Consider the following 22,654-nt stretch of genomic DNA (forward strand, 5'->3'; position numbering starts at 1 on the left):
TTCTGTGCCATAGCCAGTGTTCATCATTCTTTCTTAGATAGCATTGAGGTTGTCCTTCTTTGAATATGTATAAATTATTTGGAGTTCTTACGCCTCTGATCACTGTTTTTCCTATATCAAGATCATGAACACTACATCCATTTGATCAAAAGATTACCTCAGTTCCTTGATCGCACATCTGACTGACACTCAATAGATTATGCTTTAAGCCATCAACATACATCACATTTCCAGCTTTTACCCTTTCTTTCAACTGAACAGAACCTTTACCTTTTATGAGAGCAGGGGTGCCATTTCCAAAAGAGACCTTCTTCTCCTTCTCTAAGGCACTATATGACTGGAGTTTTTCTTTATCACCTGTCATATGTTTCGAATAGCCACTGTTGATGTACCATTGATTTTCTTGCCCTTCTGCATATAAAGCTATGCCACATCTCTCAAGTTGTGGTTCCTTCATTCTCCATGTTTTGACACTTGAGGCTTGCTCCTTTTGAGTTGTTTGCCGAAACCTGCTCCTGCATTCAGAATCTTCATGACCGAAGTTGTTACAAATAGAGCATTCTATTTCATTTTCAAGAGCAGAAAAGTTATTGTAGGTTCTTTTCATGATCCCAGTCATACTCCTCTGTTTTTGAGCTTCTCTAGTCATGATTGTCTTATAGGCAACACATTGAGCTGCTTTGTGGCCAAAGTTATGACAAGAGAAACATTGGCCATTGAAGAAACTCCTATGATTATCAAATCTACCAGCCAAATGATTGTAGTTTCTATTGACATCCATTCTTGAGGCAAATTGAGAAGGTTTTACCTGAGGCTGGTTGTAGCTTCTGTTTGTCCTTAAAGTAGATTGCCCCCGATTTACCTGATAGTCTTTGTTCATTCTTGAGGTAAATTGTCCCTGATTTACCTGGTGATTTCTATTAGGCCTTTGCTCACTCCTCCTTGTTGCATCAAGATAACTTTTGGAGGTGGATGGTTTCTACGCTTGAGATGCTTCTTCATTATATCCCAGACCTGTCTTGATCATAGGAGAATGCTGCACATTGATAATCTCATCTAGAGGTTCAGATCCTTTAACAAATCTAAGATTAAGCACTTTTATTTTCTCAATCTCTTTTCTAAGATCCACAATTTCACATTCCAACTTTTCATGATTTTTTTCCTTTTCAGCTAGTTGGAATTGCAGAGTATCAATAATCATATTTTTCTCTCTAAACAAATTTCGAGTTTGGAAATTTCCTCATACAGATCTTCTGTTGGAAATAATACTGAGGGGGGGGGGAATCAGTATTATCTAGCAATTTACCAAATCTTCCTTATTTGATCTTTTGAAATATTCTTGCATATCAGTACCATAAAACAATGAGCATGAATAAGGAAAATAGACAGTCACACCAAAGAACACAAGATGTAAGGTGGAAACCCAATGCGGGAGAAAAACCACCTGCTGCAATAATGTCTCTATCTTCTTTCAAGAAATTCTTTTTACAATGATTTTGTACTGGTGCAGTCCTTTACCAGCACGCAGGCTGCAACCTGCAAAGAGCTACAACTCTTTCTCGTTTTCCAGACTTCTCCTGGAAGGGAGCTACAACCCCCTACTTCTTTTTCAAAATGATCAACAAGTATACAACAGATACAGTCTACTACAGATATCAGATCAGTAATTACTGAAACAACCCAGAACACCTTATGAACAGAAATATACAGTTAACAGATCATCTTGAGACAGGGACGCATATTTTCTTTCTGTGGCCTGCGACTGGACGCAGTATACCTTATGCTGTTCTGCGTGCAGACGCACTGTTACTTTTGCTTGTCTGCGACCGACGCACACATCAACACTATCGCGCCGCGTCTTTTGCTTCAGGGACGCACCCAATACCACAGTCGTGCCGCGTCCTTCGCTTCAGAGACGCACCCAATACCACAGTCGCGCCGCGTCCTTCGCTTCAGAGACGCACCTGATCCTTTACTGTACTGCGTCCCGGCGCACTTTCCCTTCACTGAATCTGCGTCCCTTTAGATATAGAAGATAAGAGGACTTCAGAACCAACCCAAACACTCAGATCCACAGATCTGATCATGCGCCATATAGATCGTAGTCCTTTAGAAGATTTACCCTTAAAGATATGGACTAGATCACACCAAGAGATGATCAACCAAGATGATGCCTAATCCAAATGAATTCCTCTGCTTTATATAGGCAAGCTTCTCCCCAAAACATGGAACAATACCACGAGCCGACATCATAGAAACACAAAAGCGTCGGCTAGATACCACACAAGAAACCCCCACGTGCATTTCTCTGCCTTGAAATGTGTGCACTGGGCGGACGCACCTCCTGAACGGCTGGCCTGCGTCCCTGGACGCGGGTTCTGTATGGTATACCTGCGGGGACGCACGTGCTGAACATATTTCCTGCGTCCTTCTTGATTTATCCCCTGAATGGGTTTGCCATCAAGGACAACACCTGAATCATAATGCCAACAATCTCCCCCTTTGGACTTGATGGCAACCACATAATCTTCAGCTTCATTCTCCCCCTTTGACATCAAGGGCAAAGGGTATGCTCCCCTTATGCTCATGCATCTCCAGATTTGTAACCAGAAATCCATCATGAAGGAGATAGAGACATATTGCAGCTATTTCCAAGATCTCCTTCTCCATAATGCCAACAATGCATTATGTGCTCCCCCTGAGCCTATACCACCAATAGGAAGATGATCAACAGTAAGATGATGCATCAACAACCCCCAGCTTTTGCCTGAGGTATTCAAAAGTGTCCCTGGGCAACGGTTTGGTGAAAATATCAGCAACTTGTTCCTTAGAAGGAACATACTCCAACTTGACCTTCTGTTCAAGTACTTGTTCCCGGAGAAAATGGTACTTGATTGGTATGTGCTTGGTTTTTGAATGCATAACCGGATTCTTTGAGATGCTGATTGCACTTGTGTTGTCACATAAGATAGGAATAGGAGGTGTACAAGTGATTTGATAATCCTGCAAAGTCTGCATCATCCAAAGAAGTTGGGTGCAACAAGATGCAGCCGCAACATATTCCGCTTCAGCTGTAGACAAGGCAATTGAACTCTGTTTCTTGCTGAACCAAGATACCAGTCTAGAACCCATAAAGAATGCACCACCACTTGTGCTTTTCCTGTCATCCACGCTTCCGGCCCAATCTGCATCTGTATAAGCATGAAGAGTGAGATCTGTATCTCTAGGATACCATAGGCCATAATTTTGAGTCCCTTGAAGATATTTGAAGATTCTCTTTACTGCTTGAAGATGAGTCTCCTTTGGATTTGCCTGAAACCTTCCAACTATTCCAACTGCATGCATGATGTCTGGTCGGGTACCTGTCAAATATAGTAAACTTCCAATCATAGATCTGTAGGTTGGTTGATGAACTGCTGCAGATTCGTCATTTGCACTGAGACTACATCCTGTAACCATGGGTGTACATACTGGTTTTGCATCTTCCATGCCATATTTCTTCAAAATCTGCTTGAGATACTTGGTTTGAGATAAAAGGATTCCTCCTTTCTTTTGTTGGATTTGCAAACCAAGAAAGTATGTCAGTTCTCCTAGCAAGGACATCTCAAATTCTTTCTGCATGACTGAGGCAAAGCTTTGACTCATAGCTTCTTCATTACTGCCAAAAATAATGTCATCTACATACACAACAAGTATTAGTAATTTGTCATTTTCAACTTTTATATAAAGATTGCTATCTGCTGAACCTTTTGAAAAACCTTGTTGATGAAGATATTTGTCCAACCGGTAGTACCAAGCCCTTGGAGCTTGTTTGAGACCATAGAGAGCCTTTTTTAATCGGCATACAAGATTTGGATCGTTTCCAAGAATGAAACCATCTGGCTGTTCAATGTACACTTCTTCATCCAAGTCTCCATTCAGAAAAGCTGATTTCACATCCATTTGAAATACTTTGAAGTTTTGACAACTTGAGAGAGCAAGAAACATTCGGATGGCCTCAAGTCTTGCAACAGGAGCAAAAGTTTCTTCAAAGTCTATCCTTCTTGCTGTGCATACCCTTTACAAACAAGTCTGGCTTTGTTTCTAATTACTTCTCCATTTTCATTCAATTTATTTTTGAAAACCCATTTTGTTCCGATAACATTCTTATCCTTTGGTCTAGGAACCAGCTCCCAAGTATTGTTCTTTTCGATTTGCTCAAGTTCTTCATCCATTGCTTTCACCCAACATTCATCTTTGCATGCTTCTTTCACATTTTGTGGTTCAGTAGAGGAGAGTAATGCCAAATAACTTGAAGCTTCTGCAACTGTTCTTCTAGTTTGTATACCTGCTTCCTTTTGTCCCATGATCTGAGATTCTGGATGGTTCTTTTGAACATATCTGGATGGAGTCTTTTCTTCTATTCTTGTTCTTTCTACTGCTTCTTCGTGAGGTCCGTCTTGAAATTGTTCTTGCGGTTCTTCTTCTTCATCATTCTGTCTTTGAGGGTAGCTTTCATCTTCTTCAATGTCTTCACGATGTATTTGCCTAGGAATGTATCCTTTCTCATCAACCACTACATCAATGCTTTCAACAATTCTGCCAAGTCTTTTATTGTAGCATTTGTATGCTTTGCTATGTGGAGAGTAGCCAAGAAGAATTCCTTCATCTGCTCTAGGATCAAGTTTGCCAAGCTGCTCCTCAGTATTTTTGATATAGCATTTGCTCCCAAAGATTTTGAAGTGCTTTACTGAAGGAGTTTTACCACTCCAGAGCTCATGAGGAGTTTGAGTGCTGTTCACTCGGACATTTGTCTTGTTGAGAATAATAACTGCCGCATGTGCAGCTTCACCCCAGAAGGTTGCAGGAGTTCCTGATTCATCAAGCATAGCACGAGCCATTTGCTGGACTGTTCTGTTCATTCTTTCCACTACTCCATTTTGCTGAGGAGTTCTAGCTGTAGAAAATTCTCTCCTTATTCCATGTTCATCACAGAAATCGAAAAATTCATTTGAAGTAAATTCTCCACCTCTGTCGGATCTGAGGCACTTAATCTTGTGACCTGATTCATTTTCAGCCAAGGCTTTGAAGGATTTGAATTTTTCGAAAGCTTCATCTTTGTGCTTCATAAGTCCTAACCAAACAAACCTGGAGAAATCGTCAATAAATAATATCAAGTATTCCTCTCCTCTAGGTGTTCTTTTTCTGAATGGTCCACATACATCTGTATGTACTAGCTCAAGAGGCATACTGGCTGATCCTTCTTTCTCTGGAAAGTTAGTTCTAGTCTGTTTTCCAAACTGACATGATCTGCACATGGTGTTGTCAGGAATTTTGATATCTGGAAGATCGCGAACTGCCTGATATTTGCAAGCTTTCCTTATTTGTGAGAAGCTTAGATGTCCCAATCTTCGATGCCATAACCAGTGCTCTTCATCCTTGCTTAAATAGCATTGTTGTTGTTCTTCATCAAAAATGTATAGATTATTTGAAGTTCTTTTTCCTTTGAGAACTGTTTTACCTGTATCAAGATCACGAACAAGACATCCATTTGATCTGAATATAACCTCGGTTCTTTGATCACACATCTGGCTTACACTTAGAAGATTATGCTTTAGTCCATCAACAAACAAAACATTTCCAGCCTTAACATCTTCTTTTAAAGGAGCAATACCTTTTCCTTTTATAGTTGCAGGAGTATCATTTCCAAAAGAGACTTTCTTTCCCTTTTCTAAATTAGAATAAGATTCAAGTTTTTCTTTATCACCTGTCATGTGCTTTGAACATCCACTGTCAATGTACCATAGATTTTCTTGTCCTTCTGCATAGAATGCTATCCCACATCTTTCTGTTTGAGGTTCCTTTATTTTCCATGTTTTGGTGCCTGAGGTTTGTTCCCTTTTTTGTTCTTGTACCTTTCTTTCCGGAAACCTGTTTCTACATTCAACATCTTCATGTCCAAAATTATTGCAAATAGAGCATTCAACTTCATTTTCAAGAGCTGAAAAATTGTTATAGGTCCTTTTTGTATTCCCTGTCATGCTTCTTTGTTTTTGAGCTTCCCTAGTCATGATTGTTTTATACGCAACACATTGGGCTGCTTTGTGACCAAAGTTATGGCAAGAAAAGCATTGTCCATTGAAGAAGTTTCTGCGATTATTGAATCTACCAGCCGACTGATTGTAATTTCTATTTTCATCTATTCTTGAACCAAATTGAGAAGGTTTTACCTGTGGCTGGTTGTGGCTTTTGTTCACCCTTAAGCTGGATTGCCCCTGATAGTTTGAAGTTTGTCCCTGCTTTACCTGATGATCTTCCTTGTGTTCTTGCTCATTTCTTCTTGCTGCATCAAGATAACTTTTTGAAGTGGAAGCTTGAGAAGTTTCTCCATTGTAGCCCAGACCTGTCTTATTTAGAGGAGATCGTTGCACACTGATAATCTCATTCAACGTTTCAGATCCTTTAATAAACTTGAGATTAATAGTTTTTGTTTTCTCAATTTCTTTTCTAAGACCAACAATTTCACCTTCTAATTTTTCAAGATGTTTTTCCTTTTCATCAATCTGAAATTGTAGAGTATCAATAATCATGTTCTTTTCTTCTATACATCTCTTGAGTCTAGTAATTTCATCATAAAGGTTATCCACATCTATAGCATCCTCATAATTATCATCTTCAAATGCCATTAACAATCTATATTTGTTACCTTGTTCATCTTCATCACTGTTTGATAAGCCATCGCTATCTTCATGGGTGTAGTAGCTTTTCTTATTTGTACCCTGTTTCTTGTTCCATCTAACTGGTTCCTTTCCTTTATCCTTATAAGAGCATTTTGTAGCATAATGACCTACTCTTCCACAAGCAAAACATTTGAAAGGTAGCTTACCTCTGAACCTTCCAGAACCCCTTTGAAGATTTCTGACAAAGTTTGATTCTTCTTCCTCTTCTTCTGGAACATGACATGCTTCATAGTGATCTTCTTTGCCTGATGCTTTAAAAGCAGCTTCCCTTCTGTCTGATGGACCTCCCTTTCTCATTTCATAAGCAGTTAGAATTCCATGCAGCTGAGACATAGTGAGAACACGGAGATTTTCCTTTTCTTCTACTGCAGATACTTTAGATTCAAATTTGGGAGATAAAGATCTTAGAATCTTTTGAACTACTATAGTCTCTTTTATTTCTTCACCCAAATTTTTCATACAATTAACAATCTCATCTACTCGAAGAAAATAATTAGCCACACTTTCATCATTATACATCTTGAGAGTCTCATATTGAGTCCTGAGAGTTTGAAGTTTAGCTTCTTTTACCTGTTCATCTCCTTCATAGCTAGTGATCATTTTGTCCCATATCTCTTTTGCTGATTTGAAGTGCATGACCTTCATGAACTCTGTTTGAGATATACTTCCTAATAGAGTACTGACTGCTTTTGCATTTGTTTCATACTGCTTTTTCTCAGCTGGATCTGTAGGAGTAACTGAAGGAAAGGCATAGCCTGATTCTACAATGTTCCAAACTTCTGTACCAAGAGATTGAAGATATGCAGTAACTCTTACCTTCCAATAATTGAAGTTTGTCCCATCGAAGACGGGTGGCCTGATTGATGCTTCTCTCTCGTAGTTGCTCATGATGAACGATCTACCTTCAAGCGATCAAGCTGTTTTGAAGGACCTGCTCTGATACCAATTGTTGGAAATAATACTGAGGGGGGGGGGAATCAGTATTATCTAGCAATTTACCAAATCTTCCTTATTTGATCTTTTGAAATATTCTTGCATATCAGTACCATAAAACAATGAGCATGAATAAGGAAAATAGACAGTCACACCAAAGAACACAAGATGTAAGGTGGAAACCCAATGCGGGAGAAAAACCACCTGCTGCAATAATGTCTCTATCTTCTTTCAAGAAATTCTTTTTACAATGATTTTGTACTGGTGCAGTCCTTTACCAGCACGCAGGCTGCAACCTGCAAAGAGCTACAACTCTTTCTCGTTTTCCAGACTTCTCCTGGAAGGGAGCTACAACCCCCTACTTCTTTTTCAAAATGATCAACAAGTATACAACAGATACAGTCTACTACAGATATCAGATCAGTAATTACTGAAACAACCCAGAACACCTTATGAACAGAAATATACAGTTAACAGATCATCTTGAGACAGGGACGCATATTTTCTTTCTGTGGCCTGCGACTGGACGCAGTATACCTTATGCTGTTCTGCGTGCAGACGCACTGTTACTTTTGCTTGTCTGCGACCGACGCACACATCAACACTATCGCGCCGCGTCTTTTGCTTCAGGGACGCACCCAATACCACAGTCGTGCCGCGTCCTTCGCTTCAGAGACGCACCCAATACCACAGTCGCGCCGCGTCCTTCGCTTCAGAGACGCACCTGATCCTTTACTGTACTGCGTCCCGGCGCACTTTCCCTTCACTGAATCTGCGTCCCTTTAGATATAGAAGATAAGAGGACTTCAGAACCAACCCAAACACTCAGATCCACAGATCTGATCATGCGCCATATAGATCGTAGTCCTTTAGAAGATTTACCCTTAAAGATATGGACTAGATCACACCAAGAGATGATCAACCAAGATGATGCCTAATCCAAATGAATTCCTCTGCTTTATATAGGCAAGCTTCTCCCCAAAACATGGAACAATACCAAGAGCCGACATCATAGAAACACAAAAGCGTCGGCTAGATACCACACAAGAAACCCCCACGTGCATTTCTCTGCCTTGAAATGTGTGCACTGGGCGGACGCACCTCCTGAACGGCTGGCCTGCGTCCCTGGACGCGGGTTCTGTATGGTATACCTGCGGGGACGCACGTGCTGAACATATTTCCTGCGTCCTTCTTGATTTATCCCCTGAATGGGTTTGCCATCAAGGACAACACCTGAATCATAATGCCAACATCTTCTTCATCTATAGCATCCATGAAATCATCATCTTCAAAGGCCATTAAAAGTCTATAATTATTCCCTTGTTCATCTTCATCACTATTTGAAAGTCCATCACTCTCTTCATGAGTGTAATAGCTTTTCTTATTTGCATTCTGTTTCTTGTTCCATCTAACAGGTTCCTTACCTTTATCAAGCTTGTCTTTATGAGGACACTTTGCAGCATAGTGACCAACTCTTCCACAATCAAAGCATTTGAAGGGTAACTTACCTATGAATCTTCCAGTACCCTGTTGAAGGTTCTTGACAAAATTTGATTCTTTCTCTTCTTCGGATAGATGTCCTGACTCATAGTAATCTCCTTTGCCTGAAGCCTTGAAAGTAGCTTCTCTTCTGTCTGATGGTCTTCCTTTCCTCATTTTGTAAGCAGTTAGAATTCCGTGCAGCTGTGACATGGCAAGGTTCCGTAGATTCTCCTTTTCTTCTATTGCAGAAACTTTTGATTCAAACTTATGGGACAAAGAACTTAAAACCTTTTCAACCACAACAGCTTCTTTTATTTCTTCACCCAAGTTTTTCATACCATTAACAATCTCATCTATACGTAGGAAATAGTTAGCCACACTTTCATCATTGTACATTCTGAGATTTTCATAATGAATTCTGAGGGTTTGAAGTTTTGCTCGTTTTACCTATTCATCTCCTACATAGCTTAGAACGATCTTGTCCCATATTTCTTTTGCGGATTTATACTGCATAACCTTGACAAATTCTGATTGAGATAGACATCCTAATAGAGTATTGACTGCCTTTGCATTTGTTTCATATTGCTTCTTACCAACCGGATCTGTAGGAGTAGCTGACGGAAAGGTGTACCCTGTAATCATGTTATCCCAGACTTCTGTACCAAGTGATTGAAGATAGGCAGTGACTCTTACCTTCCAATATATGAAGTTGGTCCCATCAAAAATTGGTGGCCTGATCGATGCTTCTCTCTCGTAGTTGCTCATGATCATAGATCTTCCTTCAAGCGATCAAGCTTCTTCTGAAGGACCTGCTCTGATTCCAATTGTTGGAAATAATACTGAGAGGGGGGGTGAATCAGTATTGTCAAGTCAATTATTTTCTTTTTCAAACCCAGATCATATACGCTACTTTAGTTAGTGAAAACCGCGTATATACGGAACTACAGATAAGGAAACCCACATATACCAATCAATCTTATAATTAATTTATCTCACAGATGTTGATCATTAATCTATGTATCAGAATCAAATAAACAGTGACCAGAAACAATGAAACAGAGCAGAAGACAATCACACACAAGAACACAAGATATAAGGTGGAAACCCAATGTGGGTGAAAACCACCTGCTGCAATTCGTCTCTATCTTCTTTAATTAGAAACTTCTTTTTACAATGTACTGGTGCAGTCCTTTACCAATACGTAGGCTACGACCTGCAGAAATCTACAACCCTCTCTCGTTCTCCATCTTCTCCTGGAAGGGAGCTACAACCCCCTTAGCTCTTGCACTAGCCAAGATACTAGTACGTAGGTGCTGGCCTACAGAAGGCTACAACCTTCTCTTTCTTCCAGGGACCACGTTTCATAAATTTTCAAACTGGATCCATGAACATCAATCAATCATCAAGAATCAAACAATCTCCTTTTCACCAATTAACACTGAATCAAATAGATACTTCTCTGACTGCTGTACCCAGAACACAGTAACAGTAACCACACACCAAATTCTGAACCCAGAACACTGCAGCAATAAACAGAAGCAGCTAGAACACAACTTAAGAGATGTACGCTACTTCAATAACCAGAAACTTGCGTGCATACGCTTCTGCGTTTGGACCAACCTGCATATACACAGTTTTAATTCACAGAACCTGTGTATATACGTGCCTTCGCTTTAGTAAACCTGCGTACAAATCTATAAAGGATAATTCACTCTTTCAAATATTCAAACATTAATTAACCCAGATTACCAGATTTATAGATCAAGCATGCACCACATATAACAGATCAAAATCATACAAAGATACTATTATTCAAGCCTTAAGATTATGACCCATCAAGAGAACTTATCCTTCTCTTTGCGCTCAGGTTCCTCCTTCATTCAGATCTAGATCTGCACCATAACCCAATCACCAATATTCCAGATCTAGCACTTTATCAGATATTCAATAAATCAGATGATCCTTTGCCAAATGATCTCCTTCCTCTTTTATAGTCTTAGGCCTTCCACAATACCATGGTCCAAAACCATAACAAAACAATACCGTGGACCCAATACTTGGGATCAACACTCTTGATGAGATACCATGGCCCAAAAACATAGGTTCAATTACCAAAGACTAAATACCACAGACCAAAAGTAATTTCTCCAACATATACGTGCTTTTCCTTGCGTGAAAGTGCGTGTATACGCATATGCACCTTGGTAACGTCTAATCCGCGTGTATACGCGCCTTCGTCTAGGTGAACCTGCTTATATATCTTTTCCTTCATTCTGAGAGCCTAAACTGAGATCTGTCACCAAAGTGAGTTGTCATCAAGGACAACGCCTGTGCCACACCAGCGCCATAGAGCCAACCTGTGTCATAATTCCAACACTTCCAACAACCATTTGATATCCACTCTAAGTGTAAGCACTCCAATACCCCCTACATATAGAGAAAGATGCCATAGAATTTTTCCATTAAGTTACCTCTTTCGAGTGTGGGTGAGAGAATCTCAACTTTTGGTTGTCATCATTTGTTATGAAACCAGTTCAAGAAAAGATAGAAAAGATAGATCAACACCTTAGAATTTAGCCTCTTCGAGGGGGCAACCTCCTTTACATTACATAAATGAACAATTCTTGGATGATACAAATGACAAAACCTCCTTTCTATACATAGGAGTCTAAGGAGTCACAATATAACCCAGCTGACCTAAGAATAATAATATAAAGCCACAAAAATAACAATAGAGGGATTCTATGGGGCACAGTAATAACAATATGGGGGCAATAGGGGCACAACAATATTAATAAGGGGTATAACTACAATAGTAATGGGGTAATCACTAGTATTATAGGGACCCAACATGCCCCTCTCCTTCAAAAAAGTGGTGTCCTCAACGCTTGAGTAGTTTTGGATACTTCTGTATAAAATTCTCATCCTCCCATGTGGAATCTTCAGCAGATAAGTTCTTCCACTTGATAAGATACTTCGAAATTGATCGATTTTGTAGCTGTCGAGTTCTTGTTTCTGTGACTGCTTCCGGTTCCAATATAATTTTTCCTTCCTCATCAAGTTCTAGCAATATTGTTTGACCTAGGAGCTTGTCGCCTATAACCTTCTTTAAACACGAAACATGGAAAACTGGGTGCAATCGAGAAGCTGCAGGAAGCTCCAATTTGTATGCCATAGTACCAATCTTTTGCAACACCTTGTACGGACCATAATACTTTGTTGATAATTTATTATCCTTCTTAGCTTGCTTGAGGGACATTTTCTTATATGGTTGTAGCCGTAGGAATACCCAATCACCTACATCAAAACTTCTTTCACTGCGAGGTTGATCTGCCTATTGTTTCATTCTATTCTGTGCCAACAAAATAAAGTTGAAACAATTAAGACACCGGGTCTATTACAACCTTTATCCATTCCAGGCCAACGTTGGGAGGAGGTTTCAATGGATTTTATCACAGGTTTACCCAAGTCTAAGGGAAAGAGTGTCATCACGGTGGTAGTTGACAGACATACCAAGTATGCACACTTTTGTGCATTATCACATCCATTTAAGGCCTACCAAATGTTATGAAGCCAGTTGAAGAAAGGATATAAAAGATAGATCAACACCTTAGAATTTAGCCTCTTCGAGGGGGCAACCTCCTTTACATTACATAAATGAACAATTCTTGGATGATACAAATGAAAAAACCTCCTTTATATATATAGGAGTCTAAGGAGTCACAATATAACCCAGCCGACCTAATAATAATAATATAAAGCCACAAAAATAACAATAGAGGGATTCTATGGGGCACAGTAATAACAATATGGGGGCAATAGGGGCACAACAATATTAATAAGGGGTATAACTACAATAGTAATGGGGTAATCACTAGTATTATAGGGACGCAACATCATTGGACTCAGAGACCCTACCGAGATTCGAGAGACTGAAGGAGGCCCATGATAGCCTTTGGTGTAGGCCTAACCCTTAAATCATGGGATAATTCACATCACTGGATTTTTTCAACTGGACGATGGAGGATTTTAAGCACCGTAAAAGTAAACTTCTATGTTTCAAATTTTAAATAATCATGGGAAGTTTTTTGGATACCGAATCCCATTGTCCTAACTTAATCTATTAATTATTTTGTGACCCCTATAGGGAAATTAAATTTGTTCGAGTTAGCGTTTCTTTTTATAGGTCTTGAGAATGAAGGAGGATGGAGATTACTCAGTTTGCGTAAGGTGCAAGAATTAATTTCCAATAATCGAAGTTAAATTCTTTTATTCCCTAAGATGACCTAAGTGAGGGGGGAAGATCATACTCTTTAAACAAAGGCTATGTGACATGAGTGTGTGGATTGCAATGACTTCTAATGTGTAAAATTTGAGCATACAATGTTCCTTTGGATTGCTACAATGGTTGCTGTCAATGGATTTATTACTTGTTCCTTCTACCTAAACTAAGTGTGTTTCACCTTGCAAAAAATGAAAATATGTGCATTTAATGGGACACTTGCTCCTAACTATTATATGTTCACGTTTCCAATATAATGGGGGATGGAATATAGTTATTTTAAAAACATTTTTTATTCCCTCAATATCACCTAAATGTAAGTTGGAATAACATACTTTGTTCCCTACATTCTCTATTCGTGGTACCAAATTACAAATTTAAAGAGACTAGATAAGCCATCCATGTGGCACACTTAAAAATTCACTACTTAGTGTCTAATTAGATAAAAAAATAAAAACAACCTCTCTAACATCCAAAAACTTGTAAGAGTGAAGGAAGGTCACTAAAGGCTACCTTCAACCCATTAAGAAAGGAAATTAAAATGAAAAATTGGTTTTCTATAATCCATGTGGGTTTAGGTTACGTAGTTGTAGGGGTGGTATTGCGGCCTAAAAATAAGGAAAGAAAGTAATTACTCCATGTGAAGACTTGATGATGGCCTAAAAATTTAACATAACATTACAATAGATAATCTAAATACCATGAATAGAGAAAAATTACCTAAAAAGAATGATTAGGATTAAAAGAAAGAATGTGGAGTCACCATTATTGTAGTTGTGAATTTGAAGCATGGTGTACAAAATTTAGTCTTCCTTTACAACTTGGTTTCAAACTATAAAGAAATGCACAATTGGACTCATTAGAAACTATAAATGAGAAGAAACTTCCATGTAACCAATGGTGAAACAAAGCATAAGATACATAGTAGCTAATGGACACATGAGACAAATTAAAATACCAGAGTATAGAAACAAACCCTCTTTATTTTTGCCGGTGGAGATACAATATTTGAATTTAAGGACACTTATGGGAGTTTTGGTTACCAATGGTGCTCTTAAAGTCTCCAAAGGGGTTTTCCTTCCTTTAATCCAATTGCAAGTCATTTTCTCTCTCAAAGAAGATAAAGAAAAATATTAAATGTTGAATTATCAATCCAAGGTAGTGCTAATTGCACAATAAACTTTGGCTACATAACCTTACTCACACTTATTCTTGCATTTGGCTGTCATTTATAGGCTCAAAATAAGTTAATTACTCCCCTTGGCCCATTAATGTGATAAAGAGAGGCTAAAAAATGACCTGATGAATCTTGTCCTATCAGAAAAATTCAACCCATTCAATGTGATGTCATCCATGGAATGGTGATTTGTTACTTGGTTATATCGATGCAAATATTCAAGAAAAAACCATGGGTGTTTTTGCAAAACTACTTTGGCCTGCTTGCACATTTTCTTTTTAAATGGAACTTTAGAAAACCATTGATTTTTTTGTTTTCCATGATGCTTCTAGTGATAATTCGTACACATGTACGTGATGTTTTCTTGATGATGAATGTATCATATATTATACAATTGTATTTAAAATTTTTCCATAATATCATGGCCCCGACATCCATTAATGATTTTACCAAATGGAATTGGATAGTTGTCATTGGGACAAACTTTATTCAGATAATGAGATTCAATGTAAAAATAAATAATTCCTTTCCTTCTTAGAAAGGAATTAGGTTGGAAACCCATGAGGTATAACCCGCAGGGTAAATGAAACCCACTTTCACGAGCATAATGATTTCGTCCCTACTAGTGGCTCTTGTATGAGTAAATAGGATTTTGATTCTAACATATCAAATGACATCCAACTTACTATTGATTTGCTGCTCAAAAATGGATAGATTAGGTCTAGGAATCTTAGAGTATGACCAATCAAATACATCTTGGAGTTATTTGAACAATTTAGTGTAGGAGGAAATCTCTTTAGGTGAGCAATTTTCCCATGGTGAAATATGTTCCTCAATTCCAAGTTTGCTAGAGATATTAACCTTGATTATAGGTGAAATATTTCCCATATTACCCTCTTGAAAACCATGTATAAAAGGGATAGGGCTCTTGGACCAATATAATTGACCGTAAATGAATTCTTTTGATTCCACGCCATATTTAGTGAGAGGGTGTTGGTTGCTAGGGTTAAATCAATGATGATGCAAGTCATACCAAGGATAGTCTAATGTGCTAAGGGAATGAATAATGTTATCATTAGAATGAAATATTAGAATATAAGATGACAAGGTACCCTAAGAAATAAATGATGAAGAAGGCTTAGAATCATCACCATGAGAATGAGTGATATGGTTTGCATACACAACATCTATATATCCAGATTGAAGACAAGTGGGTTAAATGTTTATTGATTTTGAGATAGAAGAAATATGTCATCTATGAGGTATTTTTTAATGTGTTTTATCATATTAACCTCGAGGGCCTAACTATGTTAATATCATGGATGATGATAGATAAAGTATATGTATAATATCCTCAACCATTTTGACATAAAGGGGGCCAATCTAAATTATTACTTGATCGATTACCTACCATGTCAAAGAGGAGGCATTAGGGGTTATAATTATAGTAATGAGTCCACTATATGCAACATGAAATTTTTGAACAACAATAAGAGTATCGAGAAAGTGTGGAAGCTAAGGGTAGTGACAAAAATGGTGTTTCTACATATCACAAGATGTGAATGGATGATTTGTGTATAGAATTGTTTTTCTTCTTTTATCATTCAAGAAGAGTGAATTGAAATTCTGGAATTGCTAGTTTTGGTTGAATTTCATCTAATTTCATGAGATTTTTTAGCTCAGGTAAAAAAAGAAAATTAGTGGTAACATGGATAGGAAGATTTAACAAAGTGAAAGAGGAGAAGGATTTTATACAATAGATTTGGTGGCCACAACTTTTATTGTATTTTTGAGTTGCTCCTTTACTTTTGGCATTGTCCCCCTTGCTTCATATATTGCATCTTAACAACCAACTCAATAGGGAAATGTTTCTACAAAGCTTCTAATTATGATGGGTGACCATCACATACTTTTAATGTGATTGTAGATGACACAATTTTAGGGGATCTAATATTTTTCCAAACTTATGTGGACTTCACACATGTGGCTTCCTCTTTGTCAATAATGCAACATTGAATAATGACATTCTTAATGGATACTAGAACTTGGAATGTAATAGATGGGGTAACATCAAGAATGATAATATAATAATTAGAGGGATCCACAATGTTGAAATAAGAGAGTAGAGCCTTACACTGTGAAGGGAAATTCTGGAGAACTTTCAAAGCAAACATTATAGTAGGTAATTATCCTAAGTCATCTACTATGTTCTAGTTATGGGAAATTCGTACAATGGAATTAGTTGCATTTGAATGTAAGGGACCCTTGGAAATCATAAGTTGCACCTAAATTAATGGTTGAGGGATATATAGGGTTCGATTTGCTGAGAACATAGGCTTTGTGGATGGAATTGGTTGAGTCTTAAGTGGAGGACCATATTGATGCAACCAAGTGTAGATGTTTATATCAACAAAATACATCATTAGGATGTGCTAAGTATGATTCTCAAGTTGATTGGGAGTTGCAATAGGAGGAGCGGTTTGGAAATTATTGGTGGCCACATATCCTTAATTAGGAAATGGGTTCCTAGATAAAAAAAATTCTGAAGGGGTTTGACCTAAGGTAAAATGTGGTTGGTTAGATCGTTGAGCATTTCTAGAGCTTCCTATGCATGACCCATCTTAGAGATAAGGGGAAATCATGATTATATTGGAAATAATTACCACAACAAGCATAAGGATTATTCATTTGAATATCCTTGTTTTTCTTGGGTGCCTTATCATGGTGCTAGGTGGTGTTATTCGATTTTCCTCCATCATTGTCTTTGGACTATTGGCCCTAGTCTTTTTGGTTTCCTTGATTCTATGAATTCAATTTTCCCTTCCAATTTTATTTTTATTCAAATTATGTTGATTAATAATTTTTTTTGGGAATACACATGACCTTGATGATGTGGTGCACCTTGAGCTATGGGAGCTTCAGGTGCCAATTCCATAGTGGCTAGAGAAATTGGTTGCAAAAATAGTTAGCAGAGATTGTCCATTACACTCTAGAATGTGGGGGTAGTAAAAGATTTCTTAGGAATAAGTTGATGTGGATTGGTATAGGTGTATGAGGTACTAGTTCCCCAATGTGAGGAAATGTTAGGAGGATAATGAAGGGAATGATTGTAGGAGTACCAGTTCCCCCGTGGGGATGGACAGATCCCATTTACCTAGTGGACATGGGGAAGGTTGATCGTATGTAATGGATCTGATCATGCCATCAATGGAATGTGATGCAATCATTGTTGAGGTGTCACTTGAGCACGATTGTGGTGCATCATAGATGGAAATTTAAATGTAGCATGACTAGGAATATATTAGATAATATTACATGGCCTTTTGAGTGGCCACTTCTTCAATCCATGAAAATAGTAGTGTGAAATCTTTGGTAATTGGAGGAAGGAGGTACTTCAAAAAATAATCCGTATGGATTTTGTTGTTAATTTTAAGAGATTTATTAATAGATGTCTTGTCTGCGAAACTCTTAAATGTGATTAGCTATGTGAGTGGTGGTGGTTTGGTGACATGAGGTCATATGCTTAATGATATTATCATTGAAGATAAGTAATCTAAAGTGTTGTGGGAAAGCATTTGTAGCAATGAAAAACACTCAATACGTTCCATGGGGATGGAAAAACATTTCACAGTTATTTCAAATATGACCTGAAAAAAATATGTAAAAGACAAAATAGAATCAAATTGATCCAAAAACTACTAAAAATTGAAATAAAATAAATGAAAAAATGGGGATAAAGCTCACATCACACAAGCTAGGATCTAGAATGCTCAGATTCCCAATGGAGTTGCCATCTTGTTTGTGTGTTCTTATAACAAGGGCTAGTAAAGATATCTAAACTATGGGTTGTAAATAGCCCAACGAGGAACTATGGGGATTTATTTTTAAACCCTATATTTTTATTGATTTTTCATGAATTTTAGTATATTACTACAATTTTCACTAAAATATTTTAAAAGAGATCAGACATGTAACACATAAAGCAAAAAATGGCACTACAAAATCCCAAAGCATGGATGAACTTTATTAAGAAAATATGTCACCTATTTTAAGGGTGAAAGTTTATCTTAAAGTTTAGAAACCTTGGCAAATCTTATTAGTCCCTAATATGCAAATTGTAAATTTTTTGGTGATATTTTTGTAGAAATATTTAGATTTCCAATGATTTTATATTAGTCGATATAATATTTTGGCGATTGTTAAGGTAAAATAATTGTGTACTATAAAATTTGGGTGAATCATATTAGAAAAAATGGAAATTTGTGAATTTTTTTTTTTGGAAAAATCATGGAGAATTATCCCACCTGCGAATATTAGCCCCTAAAATTTTCTCTCTTAGGAAAAATTTTAAGGATGAAAGTTTATCTTCAAGTTTGAAAACCTTGGCGAGTATTACTAGTCTTTAATATGAAACTTGTAAAACTTTTGATGGTATTTTAGTTGAAATATTTAGATTTCCAATGATTTCATATTAGTCAATATAAAATTTTGGTGATTTTTAAGGAAAAATAATGGTGTAATATAAAATTGGGGTGAATCATTTTAGAAAACAATTGGAAATTCACGAATCTTTTTTATAGAAGAAACATGGAAAATTAGCCCACCTGTGAATATTAGCCCCTAAAAGTTTCCCTTCTTATGAGAATATCCTATTGAAGGATGTTGCTAGGGGACCCCTCCCTGGGAGGTTTTGTTCACAATACTATCTGCAAGAAATAGTATCCCTTTCTCTAAAGGTAAAGTGAAACAATAAAGAAAAGGTTAAATTAAAAAGGGGTTTTATATTTACTAGCAGACGAAAATCAAATGTCTTAAGGCCATAATGAGGATGATGAAAACAATTCATGGTGAAATGTGGATTGAAGTCTCTCCTATTACAATAAGATGCTAGCTAAATGTGATGAGTTCAAATAGTAAAAAATATTTGTTAGGCCAAATGAAGACATAGATACTTTGATATTTTATTATTATTTGTGGGAAGAGAATGTCAAAAATATTACTTAATGACATTTATTTGTGTAACTAACTAAAATAGTGACTCATAGACTTACTTAGTGAAAACAATCTATAAATAAATGATTTATTATATTATTTACATTTCACTAAATAAAATGGTAAGAAATAGTTTATAAAAAAAAACTTAATAAATTATTTCATTATTTATAAACTACCATACATATTCCACTCGACAATTTTTCATAATAAATCTCTTAAAATAATACTTAAGATTCTGACCAGTAGAATTGAGAAGACGAAAAAGAAAATTCATTACTAACAGAATTACCTTAACTTCCTAAAATCTTAATTATTTCCCTTTATTACTAATTAATCTCTATCTTATTAATCCTTTTGAATTATTGTACGAAAAAGATACATAATTCTCCATAACGAGAGATGTTTCTTTTATGTCATGCAAAGATATGCCACACCCATTTTCCATGCAAGTGATTTCGGGGAAGAGATGAAATGTTTTGAATGCCATTCACACCAGATATGTTTCCTTTATGGCATGCAAAGATATGCCACACCCATTTTCCATGCAAGTGATTTGGGGGAAGAGATGAAATGTTTTGGGTGCCATTCACATTAATAGGGGGTCCAATCTATTATAAGTTTAGATTACCATAAGAACTATAATTTATTTTAGGAACATTGAGAGATCTATCATAAGTTAATGGGTTGGTATTACTTTTAGATAAATTATATAAATATATTACCACAATTTATGAGAGAATCATAGTTTTATGAATGATAATCAGTAACATTGTGAAACTCAATATAGTTGATAATCCTTAGAATCACAAAAATGGGAAATTTTTTCCATTATGTGATGGTTGATTGGAGGCAACTGGGATAGGCTAAATGACTACATAGTAGGGAAGGGGAGGTTAGTCCTTATGTTGTGAAACTTATGGGGAAAGAGGGGTAGGGTTATGTTGAATAAATGAGTAATTACTAATCGTGAACTTGGGGATTTGGATAAGGAGAGAAGTAGGGCTAGCAATGTGATTATTTCTCCGTTATGGATTCATAACTTCAGCTTCAGTTTGGCCTCAATTGCAAAGAGGATTGGTGCAATAAGTTGCCTATAGCTAGGTGCAATATTCGTCTTCAACTTCCATGCATATGGATGTTGATGAAGGTAAATTTCAGCTGTGTTGATTTAATGTTGAATTATTATGATTAATGTCATGGATTGAATTAATTCCTAGTCTATTCATTTGTAGGTACGTGTATTAGCCCATATTTTCAAATTACGCTCTCATGGATAGTTGAATGACCTCATTATTTTGTGAAAATATATATTGTAATTCCTTCATATGTTTGGAGGTAATAAAAAATAACAACATATGGTAATAAAAAATAATTTTTCGGAATTAGGGTGATTAAAAGTGTGCCCGATATCCTTCAAATCATTTCACGATATTTGGTATGTTATAGTTACCACCATTAACTATTGTTGGACACGTAAGAAATCATACTTTGAGTGTAAATTATGGTATAACCATTGTAATTTTATGGAGCTAGATTTGTAATATCATTGATAATGATATAACTAAGAAATAATTGTGATTATGTCTATGAACAATGTTTTTTTTTAATTATGTTATGTTCTCTATTTATTCAAATGATAATTTATAATTATTTTTTCAAATGATTAATGTTGGGTATGTGTTATATTCTTTTTATGACTATCTCCACACGCATGTTTTTCTGGGCGTAGCGGGGTAGAAGCCACCCATGTCAGGTGGTTTGCAGAGCCCTCCATGGGAACCGAGGCAATGCCCTAAGATTTTTTTTTATGAGGACCCAATAATAGTTGGGCGGACCCAAGGATGGGGTGGTGGACTGAAAGATGGTTGGCATACGTACCAATGGTTTTGTGCATGTTATTTGCACATGGTTTTGGGCATGATGATTTTCTTCCCATGATATTTTGTAGATCTGGTCAAGGGAACTACAATTATGTTTTAATTTAGGGCTAATGGATTGGGGTTTATGAATGCTTAGACATATACATATATAATAACATAAAAAAGAATATAACGAAAAATAAATCTGGTGGTGTAGATTTTAAGATCCAAGGGAAAATCTTTATGTATATTTGTTTTATGTTCACACCAATGCATAATTTTTTGTTTTAATAATTTATGTGCTCATAACTTATATACAAAGTTAAACCTACAATTGACGTGTAATTGAATTGCAATAATTAAATAAATTATCCACATGGTTAAATATTGTTTATATAATGTCGGAGCATAACGACCTATCGAAATTAAAGTTGATAATTAGGATCTTTTATAAGGCACATGTGGAAATTGTAGTAAGAGGAAGTGATTTCATTTAATTTATGTAAATTGTAAAACTATCTAGAAGTCTCTAGAATGTGTGTTGTGGAAAGAGGATGTGAATCCTCATATTTTACAGGGTTTATTTTCTTTGGGTTATATAGGCATCATGTGAACATGTGAGGATAGGCGGCTAGTAGAATGTGAAATTACGCGGAGAGGGAAACGAGGGTCTGACAGGAAGTAATAACTAATCTATTTTAGGTATGGATTTATGTTTTTATTTGTGCGTCAAATCTACATATGTTTATTTGTGCATATGACCTCTATCTGGCTTTTGTGTTTAGCATGTTGTGTTTGTGAGTCTTGGTTTCCAATTAAATGAACAATAATCCAATGAAAGGAAAGAGTCCTTTGTAAGCTATGGTTTCCATATGAGAGGGATAGATTGTGTTGGAACTATTGTATTACGAGCATCGTGTAACGAGCTCTTACTACCCAAGGATATGAAGACTTCAATTGCGAGTGGGCACACCAATACGCCCAAAGGAGAGTGGAACACCAATACGCAGATGGTGAAGAGGAGGAATGGAACCATAAGGGGCATTTGGGAGTGAAGAGCCATCCCGTCTCTCGTGATGTCACAGGAGTACCCCTACCCCAGTGACCATTGATTTCTTCCAACAAATATTTGTCGTATATTAAAGGAACTAGATCCTCATTGAAAATCAAGACTGCGAACCCCCCTCTGCTGATGTCATACAGGGAT

This window comes from Pinus tabuliformis, chromosome 8 (genome assembly GCF_031772625.1).
Source record: "Pinus tabuliformis cultivar Carrire ecotype Pingquan chromosome 8, CPIR1, whole genome shotgun sequence".
Lineage (NCBI taxonomy): Eukaryota > Viridiplantae > Streptophyta > Pinopsida > Pinales > Pinaceae > Pinus > Pinus tabuliformis.